At 54.5% G+C, this 7,615-nt stretch overlaps 1 long non-coding RNA gene across 1 annotated transcript in view; it reads right to left on the minus strand.

The window, feature by feature from the left end:
* The window catches only part of LOC114899632, a 10,507-nt gene extending 4,573 nt beyond the window's left edge, over positions 1–5,934 (minus strand). Inside the window, exons 1-2 of the long non-coding RNA XR_003794629.1 lie at positions 2,055–5,934; positions 1,450–1,524 (exon numbers count right to left, since the gene is read on the minus strand). This is a non-coding gene — a long non-coding RNA (uncharacterized LOC114899632). The remainder of the gene's footprint in view (positions 1–1,449; positions 1,525–2,054) is intronic.
* Between the last annotated feature and the right edge of the window lie 1,681 nt (positions 5,935–7,615).

The raw sequence follows: 7,615 nt of genomic DNA on the forward strand, positions 1-7,615 counted from the left end.
AAATACTGTGGGAATCACCAGGCACATATCAGGTGGCAGAGAAAGTTTGAATTACCTATACATTAGGACCAAACTGGGACAAGCTAGAGCATTCCAAACTTGGAACAAGGGGTCCTATATAAAATTAATATTTAAACCAAATTATATATAAACTATATACAGTTTTTTTTTTTTTAAAAAGAATACTGACGGAGGGGCAAGGATTTGGGGGGAAGGGGACAAGTTTAGCCTGGAACATGATGAATTTGAGATGCCCCTGGGATATCCAGTAGATATTCCACATAACAACGGGTTAATGGAACAGGAGCTTGAGAGAGGAGGCCAGGAAATGACAGATTTCCACACCATCGAATATATTTGTTCTCCTCGGGAGTGAATGAGAGCACGCGTAAGAGTCTAGTCGGAAGAGGGGAAGAGGAGAGAAACAACGATGGAGACCTGAGGTTCCTGATACTTAGGGTGGGGGGCAGAGGAAGAGCAGCCAGAGAAGGATGTGGTGAACAGTCAGGAAGCAAAGGGAAAGGCTCACTGGGGACTGAGCCCTGGGCACCCAGAAGGGGAGGCTGGAGGTGTCAGCCCTTAGGCGGGGTGAGGACAGGCAGCCACCGGGAGTCAGAGGAGGGACGTTTCAGATCACAGTCGGGGGAGGAGTGAGTGAGGGTGAGGTTAGGAGACGGGGAGCGCAGACCTATGTGAGAACCACTGAAGACAGTCCTTCTACAGGCACCTGGTAGGGAGAACAGGAGAGAGAGTGTCTAATCCTCCAGTCCTGGATGCCTCCAGACACCAGCTGAGCCCCGGTGGGTGTCTGTGATCTGGAGGCTCCCGGGCGGCCCTTCCTGCTGCGAAGAATGCAAATGCTCACGGAAGGATGCAGATGACCACGGCCTCTCAACCGAGAGCAAGGAACAGCGAGGGTTTCTGGTTTACTGCTTTGGGAGCATATTCAGGGTTTCAACAATATCGAATAGTTAGCTGAGGTTTGGGGTTTTTTTTAACTATAGAGTATGTTTATTGTGATACAAAATTGGTTGTAATGGGCTTTGACCAAAGTTTGAATTCTGCTCAGAAAGCCAGCCTGTGCCACTACTCTTTCTTGTTTGTCACGCTTGAGGAAAACCTGATCTCACGTAAAAGCAGCAACCACAGCCAAAATGGCTAGCCAGCTGCCACCCATCATCCCCAACCTGCCCTTAACCTCTGCAAGCCCCTCTCCTATGCCGCCATGTCCAAACACTCCACATAGGACGCTACCTATCCTTCAGGACCCTTTCATGTCACCGCCTCCATATAAACACTTGCTGAATGACTGAATGACCCACCCACGTGGGAGCAGCTCTCCCCACCAGGGCTTTCAGGCGAAAATGGGGGTCGCTTCTCACTATTACCCCAATGAGGGCTCCACCTTTGTTGCTTTTTTTAGCCCAAGAAGCAAAACCTGGGACTTACCTGCGGCTAAGACTCCATGCTTCCACTGCAGGGGGCACGGGTTCGATTCCTGGTCAGGGAACTGAGATCCCTGCACTGAAGGTCGCGCAGTGCAGCCAAAAATAAATAAATAAATATCAATAAATAAAATATGATTAAATAAAAATGAAGAAGCAAAACTTTCCAGGGTTGAGTTGCTCATCAGCATCTACAGGGTAAAAGTGACAGAGCGTGCGGGTCGTCTCCCCAGCGGGGGTCTCTCACGGCTCCGCTGTGAACCATTGCCACTGCAATGGCCCAGCTAGGGAGGTAATTCCACTTTTGCTTTGAGGCACTTCTCTCCCCTCCAGCTGCCCTTGAGTGTTTTGGGGGTGAACAGCGTGTGGGGCTTCCTGCCCCTGCCAGAGCTAACCCAGAGGGATAGATTGCTTTTGAAGGACCTGGAGGACCCACGCCCTTCTCCTTCGCCTTGCATCCACTGTTTGTCCCTCATCCCTTCTCCGTCTGAGCATGTCCGCTAGGGTCTGGAGGGCAGGTGCGGGGCAGGGCAGCAGCTGGCCAAGGCCTAGAGGGGCTGCTTTCAAACACATTCAAACCCAAATGAACCAACGATAGATAAAACAAACCTTTAAAAAAAGGAACTCCCTTAGGACAGCCCTCTGTGGCTCCATAGCCCCTGCTGGCTGCCTCTTTCAAGACCATGTGCTCTGCTCTCTGGAAGCAGGTGGCCTGTTGGAGTTTTCTGGCAAACATTCTGCTACTCTGCTGGGACTATGCGGCCCTCCCCAGTCCCTGCCAGCTGTGCCGGTCTGGGTTGCAGCGTCTTGGGCCTGCTGGGCTCCCAGGCCAGGCTAGGAGAGAACACAAAAGCCAGAGCCAGCGGGATGCGTACGCGCCCCTCCTCACCCCAGGACCCCTGCTGCCGGGAGGAACAGCACAGCTTTGTTCTGTGAAAACCCAGATAAAGAATGACCTGGCCCTAGGGCTTCCCTGGTGGCGCAGTGGTTGAGAGTCCGCCTGCCGATGCAGGGGACGCGGGTTCGTGCCCCGGTCCAGGAAGATCCCACATGCCGCGGAGCGGCTGGGCCCGTGCGCCATGGCCGCTGAGCCTGCGCGTCCGGAGCCTGTGCTCCGCAACGGGAGAGGCCACAACAGTGAGAGGCCCGCGAACCGCAAAAAAAAAAAAAAAGAATGACCTGGCCCTAAACCAGCCCGGACTCAGCAGGTCGGTCCCACCCTCCCTGCTCTCAACCCCTTTGTCAGGAGTGCACTGGGGAAGAGGTAGGAACAGCAGAGGGGCACAGGTGCAGAGATGCAGGGGGTCCAGCCACCCAAAGCATGACAGGCTTTCAGATGATTCAGGGGATCCTCCTGCTTGCAGAGAGCAAAAGCTCAGGGGCACGGGACGAACTTGAGGGAAGGAGGATCAAGGCCGAAAAGCCTGGATTACTGACCTGGGGACCACATCGTTCTTCCCTTGGACTCTCCTTCAGCATCTGTACAATGGGCGCATGACCCCTGCCCTGCCACCTCACGTTCCAGCCTCGGCCTCAGCCTCAGCCTTCTCACCTTTGATCTTGCCTGCACAGCTCTCCTCAGACCGACTACCGCTGCTTCTCCAGGCCCCTGCTTCTCCAGGCCCCAGGGTGGTGGAAAATGCCTCTCCCATAGCTCCCACCCACAGAGAATAGGCCAATTCACCTGAAGAAACACCAGCACCACCTGGTTCCAAATTCCCAGGGAAGAGACTGAATGGCCAGCTGGCTCGTGCTCACCTGGGCGGAGGTGTCCTGCTGAACCACGGGGAGTGACCCAGCACCAAGGGAGGGGAGGGGGGTAACATGGCTGGAGGTGGACAGGTGGCTGTGATTAAGGGGGTTATTGTGAACTGGAAGGATGCTCCAAAGCCACGTGCACCTGAGATGCTATGTTACAGAGAGGGATGCGGGAAGAGGGACGATGAGCTGAGGTGTGGACACGCTCAGCTGATGTGACTTTTGGGTGTGGAGTCGGCCGGAGTCCAGAGCCTCGTGCTCCGCAGAGGTCCAGCTGGAGGCGCAGATCTGGGAGCATCAGTATCCAGGAGGCCATGGGGAGGAGATCCCCCAGGGCGAGAGAGTGGGGAGGGCTGGAGAGGGGCAGCAAGGAACACCAGTGATGAGACAGGCAGAGCTGAAGGAGACAGAGGAGGGGCAGCTGGGGAAGCAGGAGGAAACCGAGAAAACAGGGCAAGATGTAATCCAAAGGAAGACGAGGGAAGGGCTGGTGTTGTCAGAGGTCAGGCTAAATGAAGCCAGAAAGGTGAGCAGCTGGGGGTGGGTGTGCACAGAAAGGCCCTGGGAGGGGTGATGCTGAATCTAGAGGGACAGGTGGGAGATTCTCGGGTGGAGCCCAGGCACCCAGGATGAGGAATCGTCACATGCAAAGACACACAGTGGGGGACTTCCCTGGTGGCGCAGTGGTTAAGAATCCGCCTGCCAAGACTTCAGCATCATTTCCCCTGAACCCTGTGGCCTCCTTTGAGACATCTGTTGACTCAAAGAAAGACACACAGCATGAGAGTTGTGAGTTTAAATTTTATTCAGGGTCCTGCTGAGGACTATAGCCCAGAGACGCCACTCAGCAGCTCAGAGGAAACTGCTCTGAAGAAAGAGGGGAAAAGCCAGTTTATATATGATTTTTGGCTAGGAAATACTTGCAATCAAGCATACATCTTGGTAAAAGATTACTGCTAGTCACAAAGAACAGATATCTCAAGTTAATGATTTTAGTGCTTTCTTATGTATGGGAAGATGCAAAAATATATAGGGTCATGGAAATTCTTCCTGAGATATACATCTAACTATCTAGGGGCCCATTTATCCAAAGCACAGGGTGTCTCATCCTGTTTTTTATCCTGAATTCCTCTCAGGGTGCACTGTTGGTGGGACTGCAGTGGGTTAAGACTTAACCCTTGCAGAACTGGGTGGTGAGCCACACTCTTTGTTCTTCGTTCACACATCTTTGGCTGCAAGTGTGCAGGATGGCTGTGAAATAAACTGTCTGCGCGTGAGGAATGAAACGGGAGGAATGTTCACTTCCTCAATCTGGAAAGACAGACAGGCCTCACGCTCCTCAGCCAGGCTCTCAGAGAAAAGGAGAGATGGGGACAGAAGGCCGACTGACTGTTGTTGCTTCAGGGGCTGCTGAGGCCCAAGAAAATCCACTTGGGTTGCCCAAGGCCTGGCAGGGACAGAGCCTAGGCCTTGGACTCCTCCAGTGGGAAGGTCAGACTGCCCAGGCGACATGGCAGGTGCCCTGCACAAGTCCACAGAGCTCCCTGTGCGTGCCCGTGGCCACCCAGGAAGACCCTGGGGGGACATCTCGGAGCCTCTGGAGGTGGAGGCAGTGCTCAGGAACAGGAGAGGCAGCGATGACCACCCAGGACTGTGGCCCAGGCCCCTTCTCGTGCTCCTATTCCCCTGAAATCCTCGGGACTCCTGATGAGCCCATGGAGTTGGGGGGAGGGGTTCTCCAGAAATAAAAAGTGGACGATCCCCCTCAGGGAGATACAAGCTTGAGGTGAGATTAATTTAGTTTAGGAAAATGATGTTTGTTGTTTCTTTTACATTCCAGTGTTAAGGTTCAGTCAGGAGTAACAGAGATCCTAACTTTTACCCAAAAAAGGTGATTCACTGGAAAGAGGATGACAAAGCAGCGGGAACCTAAAGATGGAGGTACAGAACAGTGTCCCGGCACTGGAACGCCAACAAGAATCAGCCATGCCCCTTTGCTGGCTTCTGCTTCTTTTCCCCCAGGGGTGGGGCATACCCAGAGCTGACTCCTGTTGATTGCTTACTATGTGCCAGGCACTTACAGAATGGAGTACTTTACATGCGTTGTTTAATCCTCATGACAACCCCATGAGGTAGGTATTAATAATATTACTCCCATTTAGCCAATGTCTGATTGAGGCACAGAGAAGTTGAGTCACTTGCTGAAGGTCACACAGCCAGGACATGGAGGGACATATTCTCCAGAGAAACAAGAGGCATCATGAACTGGATGAGCACCCTAGATGTGTCTCCTACCCCTGGCTAGCCCCCTCCCAATAACTTGAAAAGGCACCAGGGAGGACAGGCAGGAAGAAGGCGGACGGACGGGTTATTGTTATCCACCAGTTTACACGACACTTCACACGTGTTCTCATCTCAGCCTCACCACAACTCCCTGTGGAAAAGGAGACCCAGCAACGAAGTGACGGGCCTGGAGCCACTGCAACTGCTGAGAGCTGGGCCCCGTCCAGGGTCTTGGGGGTGTTTTTTCCTCACCTCAGCCTTGGCAAGCGCAGGGGGTGCTGCTGGCCCCGTTGGTGCAGCAAGGACAGACTGTGTGCAAGGCTTTCCGACCAAGTGGCGTGTTCAAGCTCTCCAGGTCCTGACGCTACAGGAGAGGAGCGGTGTGGGGCCGCAGTGAGGTCTCCGCGATTAGGGAACTTGGATCCACCTGCAGCGCCTGCCTGCGTGAGCCGCCCTTTCTGTGGCTAGGGCTTTTGAGCTCATTTCCTGTCTCGGTTCTCTCTCTCTCCAGGTTGGGGGGAGGGCGGCGGGGCGGGGCGGGGCGGGGACGCGCTTCCTTCCACAGAGGATGGGTGTGGCCAGGACGGGGCGGGGCTGCGGAATAGCGGCTCGCCCCGCCCTCCGGGGGCAGGAGGTGATGGGGGGGGGGGCACTGCGGGGGCAGTTCTGAGCCTTTGGGTTCCTTTCGCCAAGGCGGCTCCTGAATGGAGGTGCGGGCAGAGAGGCCCGTGAGGCTCTCAGGGGCCCTGGGGGCTGGAGGGCCAGGCCTCTCGGGAAGGGTCACAGGCCCGCGATTGACAGACATCCCGCTTGGAGAAGAGAAGGATAAGGAGCTTTCTGGTCACCAGGGAGCGTGTGCCCAGGCACGTAAGAGCCACGCGCTCCCCTTCAGCCCCGTGGATGAGGTCTTTAGAGACCCCTGGGACCGTTCCTTCGCCAGGAGCCGGAGGGGCTTGCACCATGTGATCCCTGAGGGGGCTTCCCACTTCTGACCCCCAGAGCTTCAGTTGAACCCCCTGGACTGTGTGCAGGAAATGCAAGGAGGGGGAGGGAGGGAGACAGACTCCAGGAGGGCTTGTTTAAAAGGGAGCCCTGGGGGCTTCCCTGGTGGCGCAGTGGTTGAGAGTCTGCCTGCCAATGCAGGGGACGCGGGTTCGTACCCCGGTTTGGGAAGATCCCACATGCCGCAGAGCGGCTGGGCCCGTGGGCCGGCGGCCGCTGGGCCTGCGCGCCCGGAGCCTGTGCTCCGCAGCAGGAGAGGCCGCGACGGTGAGAGGCCCGCGCAAAAAAAAAAAAAAAAAGCCCTGTTCCTGCCTACACCTACTAAATGAGAGGCGGGGCCCAGGATCTGCATTTTCACCATTTCGCACTAAAATCTGAGACATACCACACCGGCCCTTGTGCAGTTCCTCAACCACAGCTTCGCTTGCTCTGCCTCTGCCATTCCCCCAGATCTGCACAGTTCTCCCTCCATGTCATTCAGGTCTCTTCTCGAATGTCCCTCAGAGTTCTTTCCTGACCTCCAGTTTGCAATGTTTGGGAAATACTTTAGTACTTTGGAAGTACTAAAAAAATATTTGTTGTGAACCTAAAACTGAAATTAAACTGGGCATCCTGTATTTTTATTTGCTAAATGCGGCAATCTTGAGGCAGGAGGACTCTGCACCCGCAACCCCCTGAGAGTAGGGCCGTTTGGTAGTTGAAGTTTCCAGGAGCAGCAAACAGGGCTGCAGCTGCCACCCCTGCACAGCCCTGCCCTACAAAGAAGGCAAATCCTCTTCTGGGGCCATCCTGCATATCTGAAGAGGAGTGTGTAGGAACTTCCAGGCTAGGAATTAAACCTAAGTGCTTTCTTCTCCCATATTCTCCTCCTTGGCCCTGCTTCCTGCCCCAAATGCTCAGGTGTTCTGCCTCAGTCCCCAGGTGATCACACACTGCAGTGGACTCTCTAGACAGGCCTGGGTATACTGCACTCATTTCCCCCCATCCCCCATGGGTTCTTTTGGTTGCTCTAATAATGAAATTGATACAAGACAGATTAACAGGAGGAAAAACAATTTAATTTGTATGCACAGAGGTCTTATAGAAATGGGACTCCCAAAGTGACCAAATCAGGATGTTTATATATC

Source organism: Monodon monoceros, unplaced genomic scaffold, assembly GCF_005190385.1.
Source record: "Monodon monoceros isolate NGI ecotype Baffin Bay Population unplaced genomic scaffold, NGI_Narwhal_1 Super_Scaffold_18, whole genome shotgun sequence".
Taxonomy (NCBI): domain Eukaryota; kingdom Metazoa; phylum Chordata; class Mammalia; order Artiodactyla; family Monodontidae; genus Monodon; species Monodon monoceros.